The sequence below is a fragment of the Cetorhinus maximus genome, chromosome 26 (assembly GCF_964194155.1).
Source record: "Cetorhinus maximus chromosome 26, sCetMax3.hap1.1, whole genome shotgun sequence".
NCBI lineage: Eukaryota > Metazoa > Chordata > Chondrichthyes > Lamniformes > Cetorhinidae > Cetorhinus > Cetorhinus maximus.
In genome coordinates this window covers 21956844-21975830 of record NC_135904.1, presented here as the reverse complement: position 1 = coordinate 21975830, position 18987 = coordinate 21956844, and the positions used below count along the sequence as shown (strand labels likewise).

Sequence of the window (18987 nt, the reverse complement as noted above, 5' to 3'; positions counted from 1 at the left end):
CCTGGATTCAACGTTGAGTTCAACAATTTTAGATCATAACCTCTGCCTCCATTTTGTTTTGTGTTTTTTTGCTGGTTCAGTTTTTTTCATTTTCTTCATTCCTTCACTTGGCATTATTGACCTTGTGCCTCCAACTGCCCTACCCCTCCCTACACTCCTGTCATTTGTCACTAAACATGGCAAAACCCCCTTCCTATGACCAATCAGAAAGCGATTAGACTCATTACCAAACGAAGGATTCTTGGCCGTCAGTCAATAGCCCTCCCCCAATTCCATGTCCGATATTTTAAAAAACTAATAAAATAAAAGATCAGGGGGAGAATTTTTTCCCCCGTCAGGTGGGCCGGTTGGGAGTGGGGCCGATCGGCGTCCGGGAACGGCTGCGCGCCGCCATTTTACGTGGGCGGGCCAATTAAGGCCAATGAAGATCGGAATGACGAGCAGTGACGCCGGGACACACGCCTGACGTCACCGCGCGTCAATTTACCCATCGGTGTGTGGGGCCCACCCCCGCACGCCAAACGGAAGATTCTGACCCAACATCACCGCGCGTCATTCCAAGCTTCAGTTCGGCGGGCATGCAGCCGACTCTGGTGTGCGCCCGCCGAATTGTCAAAGGCCTGTGAAGACCATTAATTACCTAATTAAAGTGATTGTCAGGGCTGCCTGTCCAAGTGGGCAGGCGAAGAGTCCAGGAGGCCTTCACGTTCCTCATGAAATCTCATCCACGGGCGAGATGAGGTTTCATGAAGGGTTTACAAATTAAATAAAATTTTTTAAATTAAAATTCATCAACATGTCCCAGCTCACGTGACACTGTCACATGAGGGGACATATCTGAATAATTTTATTTCAAACATGTTTTGAACTGAACTTAATCTCCGAGGCAGCTCTGTGCCCTCAGGGAGGTTTCTGTGCTCATTTGCGCGCATGTTTGAAGGAGTGCAGGCCCCGATTCTCCCTCCTCCCCCCCACCTGCACAGGTAGCGCTGAGCGCTTCCGGGTGCTTGTCTCGCTGGGTGGGCCTTAATTGGCCCGCCCATGGAAAACAATGGCGCACAGCCAATCACGGGCGGCGATCAGCCCCACTCCCGATCGGCCCACCAGACAGGGAGAAAATTCTCCCCCTAATGTTCTTTATTTTATTAGTTTTTAAAAATATCGGACATCAGGTCGGGGGAGGGCTATTGACTGACGGCCAAGAATCCTTCAGTTTGGTAATGAGTCTAATCATTTTCCGATTGGTCAAAGGAAGGGGTTTTTTGCCATGTTTGGTGACGAATAGCAGGAGTGTAGGGGTAGGGCAGTTGGAGGCAAAAGGTCAAGAATGCAAAGTGAAGGAATAAAGAAAATTGAACCAGTCAAAAAAAAACACAAAACAAAATGGTTTTAACATTTTTATTGTCCTTATGATTTTTCTCCCCATTACAGCAGTGGTCTTGAAGTTACTCAACCCCTGGAGACCACAGGGCAATTCTGGAAGGCCGGTAACCTTAGTCTAAGAAGCACTTGTATTGGGATTCTTTCAATACAAACACATTCACAAATCTACCTGTAAACAGGCCTCGGTGACGTGGCTGTTAAAGATTATAAGGAGGCCCGGGGCAATTTGCTGGGAAGAAGGTGCAAGGTGTTCACACTTGGAGACAATTGCAGCAGCATCTGTGCTTACAATGGTTAGACTGGTAGTCTCCAAAGTCCCATGAAGGTGTTGACAATGTTGGGTGTAAGCAGTTACGCTTTAAACTATTCATTTACTTCCATGATAAGAGAGTGAGTCGGGGTCTAAAGAATAGCTAATCAGCATTTCTACCTGATACATGTGATTCACATTGCAATGGAGATGGGTTTTGAGTGGGGAAGAGTGTAGAAGAAGCCATTGTCAGATCAGGTTACAGGTTTTCCTAAAACATCACTGAATATCACAGACAACTTAGTCTGTCAGGATCCGAGAGAAAGGAGCAGCTTGAGGACAAGGAGCTTGCGCTCAGGTTGAAAAGACTAAATTTGTGAGGATTTGAAACGAGTCTAGAGGATTCACCTAGCTTGAGCTAGAGGGAGGATAATAACCACTAAAGGCAGTTCTGGGGTCCAAAGGAACAAAGTAAACCCTCAGGAGGCAGGAATCACTTTGGACTGGGGCTGGGAAAAATGACTTAAGGGATAGTGCAAAGTATACCTGTGAAGTAGGTTTTTTGGTGACTTTAAAAATAAAAGGGGGTTAAAGGGGCCTACAATAGAGTTTCTTTAATGGCGCTTTTAGTCTGTTTGTTACAGTAAAAGTCTTAAAACGTGAAATCTTGCCAAGCCATCCTTACAGCTGTCAGCTAGAAGGTCAAATCTCTTTTTAAAAAAAATATATAAGAGGTAATGGTCTCTATAGACATCGTAACATAATAAATAGAAAGAAAATGGAGCCGAGGACACATGCAGAAATAATATGTGGACAAGACCAAAAGTCAAGATAAATTCACTGATGCCCAATTTAGGGAATCCAAAGAAAGCAGCAGGAAAGATTAAGGCAGTATGGGAAAGAGAGACAGACAGAGAGACAGGCTCGGATTGAGAGAGAGTGTTAACCCTTTGCACGGACAGCTTTAGCAATAGTGGCAGTTCCACCAGAGATTAGGGAGGTATGTGCTGAAGAGTATCAATAGATTGACTTACCAATTCAAATGAAAAGTAGCCATCCAAAATGAATGATGTGTTTTCTTTTTCCAGATGCTGAGTAATTAATTGCATTTCTGATGTCCTAATAGGTTCGATTTTGACTTATTGATATAAGTCAAGTTGATTTAAACATGCTCAATTTGAATTACAATTAGATATTGCTTAATTTGAATTAGATATTTCATGTTTTTGTACAAAAAGCAGTTCTCATGTTCTGCATCAGAGACTTGCATATTTCATAACTTCAGGACATTGCAAAGCACTTACACTCAAGAAAGAACTTTCCAAGTATAGTATACAGTGGAGTGTAACATAGGAAAGACAGCAGCCAATTTGTACACAGCAAGCTCCCACAAACAGCAATGTGATAATGACCAGATAATCCATTTTTAGTGATATTGGAAATGCTACCTTGGGAGAGGATTTTAACGTGATGATGCAGAAGAAATGCTCTTTGTAGTTGAGCACCTTACATGGCTGAGTTTGCAGCACTCACTATCCGGGTGACAGTTAGTGATGCAATGCCACATTCCTTTCTTTTTAGGAGACAGAAATTATTAAAAAAATAAAAAAGTAGCAACAAGACTTGAAATTGGAAAATTTCACTGCAAATATGTTCTCTCCTGCCCAGATATTTGAACATTTACCACAAAACACTGAATACAATTAATTGTAGAAATTAGGCGTTTGATAAACACGCAATTCAAATAGACTTATACTCAAATCACATGGCTAAAATTCCTGATTCATAACTAGCTTTTCACTAATTCATTTATTGCATTCTACAAAATATTGCAGTATTTGGCACAATACCTAGCTAAACAAAAGAAGTTTATCTTAATTTCTTACTTCCAGAACTGTATTGCAAAAAGACACAATAACAAGTTATTGGTGGGCAATGAAGTGCTTTGCATCAGGAAGCAGATGAGGTTTTAGTGCAATTGTGTTGCAAAACCACAGAACACGTAATCTTGGTGCCACCTATATCCAGGAGACTTCCGGCTACAAAAACAAGGATCGTGTATGGATGACAAGTTAGAAAAGGAGTAGTTTCATTACAAAAGGAAGATGGATCAGAATTCAGGCAGCTTTTTAGTCCTGTAACCTAACTGCATCTGCAGCCAAACATATACAAGTGCAATTCAAACTCCTACATTCGGTAGTATAATATGTACCTCATCTCCCCTCACTGATAATTTGTTCATTTCCTGAATGTAGTCATTCCTTGCTGGTGTACCATTAATGGAGATGATGGTCTTCAGTCCCTGGATAAAGTGACATTCTTCATGATGAGGTGAGGACCATTAGTGATCATCAAACTTTGAGGTATTTGGTCCTCCCATTGCAGCCACAGAGGCTGCAACCCCTTTTCGGTTTCTTGAAAAACCTTTTACTTGAGCTTTGTTTGCACTTCAGTCCCATGTTCTTGATTTTCAGGCACCCAGTGTGGAGAGGGAGGAGGACCTCCTCGTGAATCTGTCTGCCCCTCTTCTGTGGCTACGTTCAAGGACGCCCAGCCGGGGAACGGCAGCATGTGGTGTCTGCTGGCACGATCGAGGCCTTCTGTGCCCAGCAGGCACAACGGACACTGGGGTGCTTTATCAACCTGCCTCACTAAATTAAAATCAAAATGCGATTAAGTTTCCTTTAAGATTTTGCTTTTCATTTTGCAGTATACCTTTAAGGGGCTGCCTTTTAATTTGTTGTTAATTTGTTTTAATTAGTTGCCCAAAATAGTCATAGCATCCACAAAACAGCACCTTTAGGAGGAACCAGTGGGTAGTAAATCAGGACCCTGCAAACTGACCAATTTTCTTTTGCCTTGGACAGAACCTAGCAACAATTGAATCATCACAGCATAAAACTTTGAAATATCAAAACTGGCAGCTCCTCACTCAGCATGGTTCAGATACACTAGATAAACTATCAAGGACCTCAGGTGGTATTCACATCAAAACATAAGATTAGCACAGGCCATGAGTGTGAGAGAACACTTTGATCACTCCTTAGCAGAGAAGGATTGATATGAAAATTTAGCAAAGTTACCACCTTGAATGGTATGGCACCTGCACTGTTTACATAGCAAAGCCCCATTCTAGTGTTATGATCCCAGTTGATGTTAATACTGGACAAGTCAGATCCCAGATCGAAACCTGGCTCGATAGATCCTAACTTTCTTTTAACAAAACGGTGAGGAAAGTCACTGAACAAATTCACAGGAGTCTGTTGAACTTGTGACACAAAGAATAAAATATTTATTAAACCAGGAACAGTGAACTACATTACACCAGGCAAACAGGTTAGAAAGATCTTAATACAAATACAAGACAATGCTTCAAATTCACACTATTCCTTTACCCCAGCAATATCTGTACAGACATATAAACCAGTGAAGATTTACCATTACCTTGACACAAAGGCTTCTCACTCGGGGCCTGCACGGTTGCAAATGGTTTTCTTCCAGTGAAGTCCTGAGCATTCACTCGACACTTTTCACCTAACTATTATCTTTCCCAGAGACACCCAAAACCCCACTCTAAACTCACTATTACTTCAAATGCAGAGTAAACACAAGTTCCCTAAGCTCAATGTTGCAGTAGCACCTCTGCTAAACCGATCACTTTACAGAGTTCTATAACTGACTGTCAACTACTGTCCCAATACTCTTGGAATGTTTTCTTCTCAGAGAGCTGAAAATCCCCATCTTCACACTCTGACACACCTTGAACTCTCCCTTCTATCTTTTTCTCTGCATCTGAGTCTGGCCCGCTGTTGCTAGGCAACATTAAAGTTTTTTTACTTTCCAAAATCATTGAACTTTTGACCTCTTTTAACCCTATATATACTTAACTTAATAATCATATGTTGTCCCGAACACTAGAATCAGGGTGTGGACTGCGTTGGGTTGGCCTCAGAACCTTCATTGACCAGAACTTGGCAAAGTAAAAATGATTCTCTCATCTTCCACCTACATTATTACAAATTTCAATGCTACTCTACTCTAGATATTCTCTCACATTCTGCCTCACCTGTAAAAGTGGGTCCTGCACCCCTTATGATGAAGAGTCTGCCTTTATTGTCAAATATCTATGGTTTTGCAACACTGTGAGCGATGGGTTGCAACAACAAAACCATTTGCGTGTAACGTACACTGTAAACTCTATGTCCAATGTTCTAGATAGACTGATTCAAACTGAGCGGAGACAAATTATAAAGTGACCCAGATCTTTGGTTTAATCAAAGCAAAGCATGTCAGGAGGAGCACCAGCCCTATCTAAAAATGAACTACCAACCCAGTGAAGCTACAACACAGGACCACGTGCATACTAAAGCTGCAGAAGCAGCACGCGATTGACAGAGAAAGCAATTCCTCAACCAACAGATCAGATCAAAGGTCTGTAGTCCTGCCACATTCATCGTGAATGGTGGTGAACAATGAAACGACTGACAGGAGGAAGGGGCTCCATGAAACATGAACATCTTCAATAATGGGAAAGCTCAGCACAGCAAGTTCAAAAAACAAGGCTGATGCATTTACAATCATCTTCAGCCAGTAGTGCTGAGTGGGCGACACATCTCAGTCTCCCCCTGAAGGTCCCCAACATCATAGATGGCTGTCATCAGCCAATTCAACTCACTCCACGTGATAGAGAAATGGCTGAAGGCACCGAATACAACAAAGGCTATGGGCCCTGACAACATCACAGCTGTACCACTAAAGACTTATGCTCCAGAACAAGCCACACATCTAGCCAAGACAATGCTGAAAATTGTCCAGGAATGTCCAGCCTGCAAAGAAGGGTAATCCGGCCCAGCCAATTACCGCCCCGTCAGTCCACTTTCAATCAGCAGTGACGGAAGGTGCTGTCGACAGTGCTATCAAGCGGCACCTACTCAACAACAACCTGCTCACTGACGCTCAGTTTGGGTTCTGCCAGTATCACTCGGTTCCCAACCTCATTGGTCCATGTTTGGACCAAGGCTGCAAACAGCTGAATCGCAGAGGTGTGAAGACAGTGGCTGCCCTTAACACCAGGCAGCATTTGATCGAGTGCAGCATCAAGGAGTCCTAGCAAAACTAAAGTCAATGGGAATCAGGATGGGAGTGGGGGGAGAAATTCTCCACTGGTAGGAGTCATACTGAGCACAAAGTTAGATGGTTGTGGTTTGAAGCCAATCATCTCAGCCCCAGGACATTGCTGCAGGAGTTCCTCAGGGTAGTAGTGCCCTAGGCCCAATAATCTTCAGCTGTTTCATCAATAACCTTCCCTGCATCATAAAGGCAGAAGTGGGGATGTTCACTGATGATTGCTCAATGTTCAGTACCATTCGCAACTCCTCAGACACGGAAGCAGTCCATGGCCATATGCAGCAAGATCTGGACAAAATTCTGACTTGGGCTGATAAGTGGCAAGTAACATTCACACCACACATGTGCCAGGCAATGACCATCTCCAACAAAAGAGAATTGAACCATCGCCCTTTGACATTACCGTCACTGAATCCCCCACTATCATCATCCTGGGGGTTGCTGATTGGTTCAAAAGCCGAACTGGAACAGTTGCGTAAATACTGTGGCTACAAACAGCAGGAATCATGCTGAGGAACTTACCTCCTGATTCCACAAAGCCTGTCCACCATCTACAAAACACAAGTCAGGAGCGTGATGGAATTCTCTCCATTTGTCAGAGTTGCACTCATCCAGGCAACACTCAAGAAGCTTGACACCATCCAAGACAAAGCAGCCCACTCGATCTGCACCCCACCCATCACATTAATCATTCTCATCACCACTGGTGCACAGTGACAGCAGTGTGCACCATTTGCAAGATTTGCACTACAGCAATTCATTAAGGTTCCTTCAAGAATAGCTGCCAAACCCACAACCTCTACCACCTAGAAAGATAAGGGCAACAGACACATGGGAACACTGTCATCTGCAAGCTCCCCTCCAAGTCACACGCCATCCTGATTTGGAACTATATCGCCATTCCTTCACTGTCACTGGGTCAAAATCCCGGAAGTCCCTCTCTAACAGCACTGTGGGTGTAAACTACAGACTACAGTGGTTCAAGGCTGCAGCTCAACACCACCTTCTCAAGGGAAATTAGGGATGGACAATAAGTGCTGGCCTAGTCAGTATTGTTCACACCCCACAAAGAATGAATAAAAAAGTGCAGAACTGAACAGAGATTCAATCAGATTTCTACTGTACATAGTAATGTCAAAAGCTAATTAGACAAACTTAGCCTGATACAGGCCTGGATTCAACTTTGTCAGTCATTAGTCACTGAACTGATTAGAAGGAGGAATCTCAGTATGTGATTGTTTTGCCTCTCAAGTTCTCTCTTACCCTCTCTCAGCTGGGCAAGCCAAATGCTTGCATCAGCCTTTACAGCTCTTGAAACCTTAGGACTGGCTAATCAAGCTGCCAAAAGGCAAAAATGTCAGCTTGAGGCCTTTATAATCCACCCCCAAATTAGAATTTGTGAAAACGGCTCGGCTTCAGGAAGAAGTTGCAGTAATGGCTGTAAAGCCAGAAATTAAGCAGTGTTTTTCAATAGATCAATCCCATCATCCTATCAATTCCCTATAAATCCATTGCACTCTTAAGCTCCAATGTTCTTCCCCAGTAACTTTTGCATCCTGTAAAAGAGGGGAGTTCGAATTGAGTGCTTTCTGTTGGGTTTAAGATCTTTGCATGTTCATGTGTACATACATTGCAGATTTCTCAATCACCTTGCTATTATAATGAATCAAAGGTAAAACTGGAATGCTTACATTTGAAAAGTGGTCTGCAGTGTAGTATATGGTATGGCTTCAAAGTTAAACAGTTTAAAACAGTAGCCCTCAGATCGAGTTAGAAATTTCATGGAACATCAGTTGCCTTGCTCTACAATCAGTACTAGAGCTGCAAGAGCAATTAGGGATTTTCATTTGGGTATCTTAATGAAAATTATAAACACAACAACTTTAAACCTACACAGCATCTCACTAATAGGTTTGGAACTTCACTAGCAGGCGGACACAGGCAGCTGCTCCAGATATTTGGCTAGAGAGAGAAAAAGAAGTTACAGGGCCTGCAGGAACCTTACAATTGGGAATTCCCACAAGTTACATGAAGGACAAAGTTCAGACACACACAGCTACCATCCTCCAAGGACTTGCATAGTTTCATCATGTACTGTTGTTTCATAGAGGAGACAGAATGAAAAACAAATCTGCTCACAAACTAGTTCATATCTCTCACATCACAGCACTGAAAGTTCTCCTTGAACATTTTACTCCAAGTCAATGTGACACAAAACAGGAAATCCCAAGTTGTTCACGTGAACTTTTTCCAGTAAAATAAGGAATATTTACAAACGAAAGCTGCAACTTCTGTCCGGTCTGGAAACATCTGCCTGCTTACTTAAAAAAAAATTCAAAAGAATCTTTATGATAAACTGTATCTCTACCTTGCAGTTTTCACTTGATAATAACAAACTCCATGAGTAAACTGAAACTCATTCACTTTTAAATATCTCCATGTGGACATCTATGACAGTCAGAACTTCTGTATAATTTTCATTTGTAAATAAATTTAGTCTGGTAGTTTTAGCCTGCACCCATTCCTCTGATAATTTTCCCCTTCTCGGATAGAAAAAGAACAATGCATATCCATTGTATCTTCAGTGAACGGCTAGAGATTTGTTATTTTAAAAATGTACACGCACAACAACACAATTTTTTAGTAAAGATGCAGGTTTCAGTTGATAAAGGGACTGCTTATTCAAACTGCTAGTTGTAGACACTTGAGTACTGGGAAAAGCCCAAGCTCCAAGAGGTGTGAAACCCTCTCTTATATCATAAGATGGGAGTGTGTGCTGCAAGGACATTGATGCATATATGTGGTACAATAGAATTATATTGACAAAGCTAGAGTGATATCACAGTGCAAATGATAAAACCTGGACACAATTCAGTCAGTTGGTCAAAAAAAAGTAAATCCACCAACTGGCTGATATTACTGGTTTTTAAAATGGGTGGAATTTTGGTTACTTAACAACTAACTGCCGCTTCCCAAAGGGCTTAATCATTGAGGGAACTTCCCAATGTGAAACTGAGCCATAGAATACAAAGGTCCAGAGAGTCTTGTGCTGAGGTAACTCCTTCCAGGGAGGCAAAATGAGAAGAGTCATTAATGAATTCCACTCCTCATTGATAATAACCCCAACTAATAAAGCACAAAACAAAAGATGCAACACCTGCCCCTTCACTTCCTCTCTCCTCACCATCCAAGGGCCCAAACACTCCTTTCAAGTGAAGCAGCATTTCACTTGCACTTCCCTCAACTTAGTCTACTGCATTCGTTGCTCCTAATGCAGTTTCCTCTACATTGGAGAGACCAAACACAGACTGGGTGACCGCTTTGCAGAACACCTTTGCCCTGTCCGCAAGCATTACCCAGACCTCCCTGTCGCTTGCCATTTTAACACTCCACCCTGCTCTCATGACCACATGTCTGTCCTTGGCTTGCTGCATTGTTCCAGTGAAGCTCAACGCAAACTGGAGGAACAGCACCTCATCTTCCGACTAGGCACTTTACAGCCTTCCGGACTGAATATTTAGTTCAACAATTTTAGATAATGAACTCTCTCCTCCATCCCCACCCCCTTTCCGTTTCTTCCCCCTCCTTTTTGTTTCTTCCAATAATTTATATAGATTTTTCTTTTCCCACCTATTTCCATTATTTTTAAATGTATTTCCACCCATTGTTTATCTCTACCTTTTAGCCCTTTTAGTATTCATTCCCCCCACCCCACCCCTACTAGGACTATCTGTACCTTGTTTGTCCTGCTGTCTACTCTTAATTAGCACATTCCTTTAGATAATATCACCACCTTCAACACCTCTTTGCCCTTTTGTCTGTGACATCTTTTGGTTATCTCCACCTATTACTAGCCTGTTGTCCCAACAACACCCCCCACCCCTTAAACCAGCTTATATTTCACCCCTTTCCTACTTTTACTTAGTTCTGTTGAAGGGTCATGAGGACTCGAAACGTCAACTGTGCTCTTCTCCACCAATGCTGCCAGACCTGCTGAGTTTTTCCAGGTATTTCTGTTTCTGTTTTTGTTTTGGATTTCCATCATCCGCAGTTCTTTGCTTTTACAAAACAAGAGAAGCTGCTCCAAAAAATCCAAGTGAAATACATCACAGGAAATGCTGGGGACATTCAGCATTGGTGGAGAGAGGAAGGCAAAAGGCTCTGGTTTCAGGCCAATGACCTTTCATCAGAGCCAACTGCTCTTCAAGTTCCTCTGCTTCCAGTTGCACTAACCAGAGCTGAAATAACAAGATGCCAATTAGGAAACTTATGCACAACACATTCCTTCAGCCAAAAACCTGGAGTGATTCCAAGAAAGTCAAATAATGATAACAGATATTACATTAGTTGTAAAGGGGCATAATGCCAACATATTGCAACCTGTAAAAGTGTGATACATCATGACTATAGAGGTGTCAGTAAAAAGCACACAGGCTGATTACAATACTGCAGTGTGAGGAGGGAAAAGCAGGGGTAGGTGCATGTCCACACAAATCATGTTCACCAAACACTATTTTCTGTATTACCAATTCAAACTGCTAAAGACAGCTTCCTGTATTAAATTAGAAAAAGAACAAAAACAATACAGATGCTGGGGCAGCCACACTTATATTGCACCACCACTGTGAAACAGACAGTCTCACAATGAAAAGCCTGCACTTGCACTATGTACATCAGTGTGGTGCAGATATTAACACTACCCAACAGGACTGCTTCTCACTGACAGAAGAGTAAAAGCTTTTCAACTTGGAAAATTAGAGAACAGAGAGAGGATGAGGGGAATTTTTTTTTTACAAAACTAGGATGATTTAAAAAAAACTGCAGCTTTTGGAAATCCAAAATATAAGAAGGAATCTTGAAACGGGACTAACCCAGAACTTCTGGCACAAAGGTAGGGGCACCACCGCTGCGCCACAAGTCCTCCAGAGGTGTTAATACAACTAGAAACGCAATCCAATTTCCATTTCATAACTCACCAAAGGCAGTTAAAAGACAGTCTTTGAAAATTAATGTTTCAACTTTAATTCAGAATCGTCACTGACAAGCAGGGAAAGAAACAAGAAACACAACTGAAGGGTACCTTAGCAACACAGTAACTTCCAATCGATCTTTTGAATGACTGAATCCCCATTTGCCTTTCTCTCCATCGGCCCTCATGCAGTCTCCACTTCCCTGACCCTCCCCACACTGGCAATAAAGCAACCAATTGAGAAAAGAGAGGTTGCTCTGCTTTCACAGTATACACAGTTAATCAGGCCCCATTGATCACGCACTTACAAAAACTGACTGAACCCTCTACTTCCTGTGGGTAGACAATAAAATTAAAACCCATTTACCACTCTTAACCAGCCTCCCCTCCTTCCACCCTTCCACCTACCTGTTAGACATCAGCTGGTGAAAAAGAGGTATAGGAGCCTCAGTGATGTAAGGGTTGGACAAGGGGCCATCTGAGGTCAAAAGCTTATGGAATTGTAACTCTTCTGCGCCAAGCGTTGAGGGAGCAGCTCCATATCATTTCCCCATGGTTGCTCTTTTTAAGCCCAGTGCTATTCTCCATCAAGTGCCAGCCAAAAATACATCCGATAACTCAAGAACCACCTCACCAGTGTCTATTGCCATACGTTAAAACATACAACCCCTTAAAGAGGCGGAAAAGGAAAAACATTTAGCTTCTGTGGATGGCCCCAGACTGATCAGCTGTAACAACATCCAAATACTACAACATAACTAACAAAATAAGGCAAATGCAAAAAAAATCATTCACAATTTGGCACCAAATCCACTGATTATTCAACGACCTGTAGCTTCAAAATAAACCACAAAAGCTCCTTTGGAAATGAAAATACTCCGATTTTCAGAAACAAGTCAAAAGCAGCATCATTCTCAGGAAAAAAAAAATTTTATTAACAATTTTACAAGGGGAGTGTCCCTTTAAAAGTTATATTTATATTAGTTTTTTTTTAAAATATAAAAATGGGAAAATTCACTTTATCTAGTTAATGCCACGAGCCTCTAACACCAATCCAATCAAACACTGGATTTGCAGTGCTGAATGAATTCTGGAAAAAAGGACAATTGCTACGGACCATTAATTGCTGAGTATTTTCACTGGGGTGTCATAACCTTGTGGGCAGCTAAATTACTAGATCATAACTAGAAAGTAAATAACTGCAATGCTTTCACATTGTTGCGTGCAGTGCCCACACACTAGAAGTCCTCTAAATGGTTCAACATTCTGTTTAGGGCCATAGCTAATTGAACAGGTTATAAATACTCCCAACAAGTTTTATCATTTTACAGTTAATAGACTGCTTAATTGAGTGATCTGACTCAGTTCTTAGAAACCTCTTCAGACTGATTTACATTGTAGAGTGAGCACAAGAGATAATAACGCATTCTGGGTGCCTTGTTTGCATTACACATTAGATTCTTTAAAAATCCTAAAGAAGCTTAAAAGACATATCACCGACATGCTACATTGCAGAAAGTAAGGGGCTGTGACTATTGAAAGAATATTTTCATTTGTCAATAACCCACGGGTCAAATTAGCTTATATAGTAAACTAAAGACTTACAGTCCAATGAATTTGTTGGAACATTGAATATGTACATTCTAGTTGAGTCAATGGTTGGAGCATATGGAAGCATTGGTACATATACTTCAAGAATTGGATCACGGGCCAGTGAAGCAAATCTTCAATTGATGAGAGAACCTATTGTAAATGTCACAGCATTCCAGGTTCAAGTCCCATTCCAGCACAAAAATCAAGGCGGACACTCCAGTGATTGCGATACCAAGGGATCGATGCACAGTTGGAAGTGCCGTCTTTCTGATGAGACATTAAAGCGAAGGCCCATCTGCCTGCGCTGGTAGACATAAAAGATCCAAAGGCACTATTTTAAAGCAGAGCAGGGGTGTTTGCCCCAGTGCCTTGGCCAATATTTATCACTCAATCAACATCACAAAAAACTAGACATTTACCACTTGGCTGTTTGTGGGAGCTTGATGTGCGCAAAATTAGCTGCCACATTTCCTGCATTACAACAGTGATTACACTTCAAAAGTACTTCATTGGTTGCAAAGAACTTTAAGATGTTTGGTGGTTGTGGAAAATCATAAATGCAAGTCTTTCTTTTTGTAAATTAGCGAAGGCTTCAGACTTGAGGTTTTGGAGATTTGGAATTGTACTCATTACACCAAACAAAATTAGCCTCCTCAGGAAATTCCTTCCAGAGAGTTTGTCTTTCTACATAAAAGCAAAATGTTGCATTGTTGAACAATGACTTTATAAAAAAGTGTCATTCTACTTGACGTCTAATGTTGACTGTTGCCATAGCAAACAAAACCACCAAATCAATTAACACATACCAGAGGACAAAATGGAAGGTGAACAGAATTACCTGATCAGTACTGCGAGAACCTCTCTAGTGAAGGCCGGGCCTAGGGTCAAAAGACCTGAAAAGAACAAACAGTAGGATAGTGAAGTTAATACCCAAAAGTGTCCTCTCTTCATCCCTCCATCACCTCAGTGTGTTCTCCACAGAATACGATCCTAAAAATCTGAAATTGAAGTAAATCCCAAAGTTATGGAGCCATTTTGTCCAGACTGCGAACCCAAAGCTGAAAGGAAGTCAGAAATTACTTATGATTGTGATATCAAACTACCAATTGCTTCCTGAATCTCATTTTATGGGTGGGTGGACTTTCTACAAAAGTAAAAAATGGTTAACATTAATTTTGAGAAAACTGCTCACTCTATTCCATAATATTGTCCAAGGTTCTACACTGGTTGCCATAGCTAGCAAGCAATATCCCCAATTCAAATGTACAGAATTACAGAGTTGAGATGGGAGATAAAGGCGTGTATTCAGTCCAAGGGCTTGCTTTTGGTGAAAGAAAACATTCTAACAGGATATAGCATGACTCACTGTGTGAAGCTGGAAATCTTAAACCGAAGGGCAGAATAAACAGCTGATAATGCTGCAGTCTTCAGACATGACAAATACATTAGCCCAAGGCCTGTGTGCAAGTCACCAACACGTAAAAAAATCCCATTTGGACTTTTTTTTTTAAAAATGAAAAATTAAAAAGGCAGAATGATCAGAAACAAAGCCCCCACTCCTGGAACTCAGGCCCATTTGTTTATTCATGACTAAAGCAAAAGTGATTCAGTCTTCATAAGAGGCCTTGACCAGTTTGAAAAGATCTTAGACCTGATCATACCCAGTTTAAAGAAAGCATCTTCAAGTTATGTTTCAAAAAGCATGAAGATAGCTGAACATGGCTAAAATGGTTTATATACACACACACAGATATTATTGCCATATTTTACCATGTTAAAGGCACTATATAAATGTAAGTTGTTTTTATATTAATTCCTTCTTTCTCTGCCCTGAATCTTATTTTCTTCCACATTTACTTTGATCCACTGCAATGGAGTGGCATTAACAGTAGAAAGTTCACTGAATCAGGGACTGCCAAACACCTGAAGCACATACTTTTGGTAATCATTTCATTGAAGTGAGGGAGGCCACATCTGGTCCTTTTCCAAATATTCGCCATTTTGGGATCCAGGTCAGTTCGCTTAAGGACATATTGCTCAGTAACTACTGCTGACCCCATTGTGAATTTTGTGCTGGTTTGTACAAATCTTAATCCATACTGAGAAGTGCTCCAGCTAATGCAAGCATTAAACCATCTATTTGCTTCCTTGAAGCAGCTTTTCAAGCCAATATTTTGGAGAGAAATTATGTGCACTCTGTGATACACACACTGACAGTATTGAGCTTAGGCCTTCCTAAGAGTTGCTCATTAATGCAGTTAGCGTTGTACAGATGGGGAGGGAGATTGGATGCTTTGTTCAAGTCCCACTCCAGAGGCATAATCTAGACTGACATTCCAGTGCAGGACTGTGAGTTGCTGCACTGTGAGAGATGCCATCTTTTGGACAAGGTGTTAAATGTCTGCCCTCTCAGGTAGACATAACATTTCCTTTGGCACTGTTATGAAGAAGATCAGGAGTGTTTCCCTGGTGTCCTGTGCAATATTTATCCCTCAGTCAATATTAACAGGTTTTCTGGATATCATGTTCATGGGGGTTTGCAGTGTACAAAATAGCTGCCACATTTTCAGAATTACAGCTGTTACAAAATGACACAAAAAGACTACTTCGCGGCCGTGAAGTGCTTTAGAGTGCTCCGAAGTCACAAAAGGTGCGACATAAATTCCAAGACAAATCTGATTCCAATAGATATTCTGCCTTTCACTTCAGCCGTAAAGTACTCTTTTTGATGTATAATTTCGAAAATGTGGTAGCCATTTTGTACACCGCAAACTCCCACAAACATGACGTCCACCTAACCTGTTAATGTTGACTGAGGGATAAATATTGGTCAGGCTACCAGGGAAACTCTCTGATTTCAGCAAAAATCTCGACAATTAGGTGAAACACAAAAATCTCACTTGGTCACTTCAGAAAATGAAGTTTGAGAAATTGTGCTGCAAATCATTATTAAGACTTTAACATCAATAGGGCTTCATTATTAGAAAGAAGTGTGGGTGGTGGTGGTGGTGGTGGGGGGGTTTGGGGGTCAGGGAAGTGGTAGGAAGAAAGAGCACCACCTTGTAGAAGCCCCACCAGCTCAGGGTGGAGAGGATGGCGTGTGAATGATTAGGATCTTAAGCGAGGAAGTTAAATTGGCCACTGCAGGAGGGCAAGTCAGGAACCTGTAAAGAGATTTGAGGCGGTGGCTCACATTTTGTTATGGTTAACAATATAAAGAACTGGGAAGATGGGGCTGGATTTGCAAGTTAATGAAGTTTTTGAAGTGTAGTCACTCTTGTAATGTAGGAAACTCCACAGCCAATTTGCACTCAGCAAAACCCCACAACCAGCAATGGATAATTTCCTCAGTATTGCTCTGGCGTGTCAGTGTAGATTTTTGTGCTCAAGCCCTGGAGTGGGACCTGAACCCAGGACCTTTTGATCCAGAGGCCTAGGTGCTACCAACTGAGTGTACAAAGCCAAGGAGTAATATGCTGACTATTACTTACAGGATAAGAAAGCATGTCATCATGTACAACCCAACAAAAATAGATTAAATTAATTCCACAGCCATGCATCGATTCCCATGGTCAAGCAATTACAGAAGGTAAGAATGATAGATGACCATCTTGAAATTTAGGAGATCAAGGGTATCAGGACAGAGTGGTGAAAGTCCTTGTATCGTCCCAGTCAATATTCTAGATAGTTGGACATCTTGCACAGAACGAGAGCATGAATTCGATTCCTTGTTCCCAAATTGAGCTTATTTTCACAGGTATTCTAGTGACTATAGTGGTTCAGGTGGGTTCTTGCTTTTCCCAGTAGGAAAATATTTGTAAAAGAACACATCATTCAGCAAAAGATAACCCACAGTTTCCTGGTATTCTTTCACTAACATTGTTAGCCAATACAACTATTTGCCAGGATGTGTAAAGAAGCTGCACCGGGCAAGATAAGATTCGTATGCACAGCCCTATTGTTCCAGAGAGAACAAAATTCTTCCACCAGCTTCACCTGATAATCAGTGGCCCCTTTCCAGTATCGCTGCGGCCATTGTAAAGTGAATGAGGCAACATTACTGCTTCCAGCACTACGCATGAATATACTGTTTGAACTAACCCAGCACTTCCACAGTGAACAGGGCTGAGCATTCATTGTGATCAGGGTATGAGATTCAGTTTGCCCAATCTCTGCTCTGTCCACGCTTTCACCTGAAGCTTTGGTCACAGTTGCCCAGGAATTTGTAAAATGTAAACTTGGCACCAAGGCCCGGATTTTCCGTTTGAGGTCGGGACCCCAGCGTCAGCTCAAATGCAGGTCCCGACCCTGCAACACAGCGGGAACGGTCACCTGATGGCCATTTTTTATCAGGATTGACCAATTAATGGTCAAAGGGCATGCTCATCATCCAACTGAAGGACAGCAGACGGACTCTTGAAGCTGGGGCCAACAGGAGACCTCTGGTGCTGAAGGAGCTGCAGCCTTGCAATTCAAGGGAGGGATAAAGAGGGTACGCAAATTAAGAAATGGCCTCAGATGCCAGACCACCACTGTGGAAGAGAAAGCCTTCCGCAAGTGACCGCCATCGCAGCTGTGGCCAAGTAGGCATGACGACTGCCAATGGGTGGGAAGGGACTTGACAAGTGAACTTGGAGCACTGGTTTTCCCCACCCCCAACCCCGAGGCTGCCTGAAGGCTCAGAGGCCAACTGGAAAATCCCAGTTGGCCTCTGATCAATGACCTTGATTGGCCTTTTAATTGAGTTAACAAGCTACCCGCGACTCGTGGGCAGGTAGCCAGCCTTCCCGCACCCAATCCAGCCTCCTGGACAAATGACCAGGAGTCAGGCCGTGATGGGGAACCACCATGCCAGCCAGCGTCAGGAAATTCCGTGCCTGCCCAGCTCCTTATCGCAACAAAAACCCTGCCACTGAAGTCTGTTTCTCCCATAACCTTCCATGAAAAACGGCTTCCTCTCCATCACCACTGCCCCAGTATCCCCCCACCCAAACACACCTCTGGTTTCTGAGGTGCTTAGTTATTGACATGTTCAATGATGTATTTTTCCAAGTCACAAGAGTTAAAAAGGTGGTGTCCCAAAAAGTACTAAGAGCTGGATCAGCACAAAGTAATCTCTGCACTTGAGCATTTCACAGATAGCAAACCTCAATATTCTTTAAAATAGAATTTTTTGTTTCTGAAGGAATATTTAGCGTGGAGGAAATTCTTTTTACCCCTTTCAGCTCCCTCGTATCAAGGATACCTCAATCAGATACAGCAGTGTTCACCATAAAGCTTCCTCACCAACCTCTAAGATCCCTCCCTGGCTTCTCCTTTTAATCTCTCACACTTCATTCATTTTCTTAGTTAAGTGTCCATTTTTTAGTTACACACTCCCTTTGAAATAACAGCCTAAACTATTATCCACGCACACTCCACAACTCAACTCCATATCTACCTCCTCGAGCGAATACACACCTTCATTTCCCCCACTGAGGGAAATCCCAGACTGGATCCATTGAGGCAACAGTAAATCAGGAACACTTCACTGGAACTCTTATTTCTGAGGCAAATTCTTCATCGCAACTCGGACCACTTTCCATTTTGCTCATTCATCATGGTGAACAGCGGATAATTGGGGTAAACTCCTGGGGCTGGCTGGGGAGGGGGTGTGCAGGGGGAA

General features: G+C 42.2%; 1 protein-coding gene across 3 annotated transcripts in view; it reads right to left on the bottom strand.

Moving 5' to 3' along the window:
* Nucleotides 1-18987, bottom strand: part of rab27a (RAB27A, member RAS oncogene family) — a 121568-nt gene that overhangs the window by 98200 nt on the left and 4381 nt on the right. For all 3 annotated transcript variants that reach the window (XM_078530356.1, XM_078530353.1, XM_078530354.1), the window contains exon 2: nt 14161-14215. The gene's annotated coding sequence lies outside the window, so the exon portion shown is untranslated. The remainder of the gene's footprint in view (nt 1-14160; nt 14216-18987) is intronic.